General features: G+C 36.0%; 1 protein-coding gene across 2 annotated transcripts in view; it reads right to left on the bottom strand.

The window, feature by feature from the left end:
• The window catches only part of LOC117121329 (major facilitator superfamily domain-containing protein 9-like), a 13,368-nt gene that overhangs the window by 8,262 nt on the left and 3,228 nt on the right, over positions 1-1,878 (bottom strand). The gene's annotated exons all lie outside the window — the stretch shown is intronic.

Below are 1,878 nucleotides of genomic sequence, written 5' to 3'. Positions count from 1 at the left end.
TTCAGTGGCATGGCAACATAAGTTCACGAAAAGATTCATTGTTGGCCGACAGGACAAGAGCATGGAGAATGTCATCACCTGATGGTGTGTGTGGTGCAAAAGAAATGGTTGGTTTATCAGAGGGTCACTCACTGCATCAGAGTTGTCATCCTTTACTTTATAATAATTGCATCAAAATTCTATCATTTCGGTCACACATCATCTTTATCACCTATATTTCATATAGAGAAAATATTCATTTTTAAAAATTCATTTCATTTTATTTTTAAACAATTTATTTTTGGCAATTTTTCCCTGACCCTAGATGCTTCACATTTTCAAATCCCCACTCCCGTGGCAAATACGGTCCTGATGACATGAAATTGGCTATCCATCACCTTTGGATATGTATATTTGTCTTTGATATTCACATTTTTTGAACAATAGGCGCAATATTCTGAAGATTGCGTAGGCCTATTATTTGTTACGATGTTTGAACTGCAATTTCGAAGGGAATTTCAATCCAGTCACCATTACCAAGTAGTCGCAATAAACCAGCGATTTTATCTGATCGTTAAAAATGATGAAAATATGATTTTAAAATAAAAGCATTGGATATTATACTACTACTTAAGACTACTGGGAAAATGTCAAGGATTTAAATTCAAAATTAGCCAATTCTTTTAGTGTAGGGTTATTTTAAATCCCGAAATAAAGACGGATGAATGAAAGAATTATCTGTAGCAGCTTAAGAACATGGACGAATAAATTTTCCTGATCTGACAGGAAATTCCAGACTAAAACCGTGATTTTGTACAGGAATCGAATTAATAATGAACGAGTTTCATTAAAATGAGAAAGATCTTTGCTAAGCCATACTCAGACGTTCAGTCTCGCCATTCGAATTTAAATGCTAGATATATCTTGCAGTAATTAGTCACATGACTTTATAGCTGACACACTTAGTGCGTATCGTATCAGAACAGAACACCGTCGATGCGCAACAACCGAACATTTAATAATATTAATAGCCAGCGAACTTTATTTCAAACAGGAAAGAGTGTTTAATGTTAAGAAATCAAATTAGGTCATTTAGACCTAAGAGCTACGATGGTGGTGATGGTGGTGGTAGTGGTTGTTGTGGTTGTAATGGCGGTGGTGTTTGTGGCACAAACGAAATAGTTTATGCACGAGCACCGAATAAAGTCACGTCGTTCCAACGGATACGACAAATTTCAATTTCAAGAACAACCCTCAAAGGACAACGCTCCTGTATACGACTAAGAAAAAAGTGGTGTTCAATTTACAATGAAATTTTAAGATCATTATTATTGTTATCGCCTTGTATTGTGTCTCTGACGCATTTCAGTTTCGGCATATTAAACTTATGTTCCATAGATGTAGTTTTCAATTTAATTCAAAGATTCAATTCTTACACTAGTGTGCCCAGTTGTAACTTTGCGTATAACCTGGTATACCTTACTTGAGTTGTCTTTCACTTTTGCTATGTGATAAAAACAAATGAAGACAATACAGAATTGTCGTAGACAAAATTGTAAAAAAAATCGAATAGGCCTAGCGTATGCGAATACACGCCCCCGTGTTTATTCGAGGTAGGCTTTAATTTTTTGGTGTAAATGGATTCGTATACTCATACACGCCCCTTAATTTCACTGTAAATGTGGAACTACAACACATAGGCCTTATTACCGTCAAAATGTGTTATTGCGTGATCATAAAGACTGATCACAACCAGGTAGAACAAAATGTAATTATATAACATTAATAGAATGTGTTGAGAATTTATTCGAGGGGGAGGCGTTTATTCAAAATGTGAACCCGGCCCTTCCGCTTTATATGCAGACGCGCCCCCCCCCCCACCCCCCTCAATTTTTCAAA

This window comes from Anneissia japonica, unplaced genomic scaffold, assembly GCF_011630105.1.
Source record: "Anneissia japonica isolate Jap-2015-1 unplaced genomic scaffold, ASM1163010v1 scaffold287957_len1322810_cov207, whole genome shotgun sequence".
NCBI classification, from domain to species: domain Eukaryota; kingdom Metazoa; phylum Echinodermata; class Crinoidea; order Comatulida; family Comatulidae; genus Anneissia; species Anneissia japonica.
Note: the sequence above shows the minus strand (reverse complement) of the source record. Positions and strands in the feature narration are given on the sequence as shown.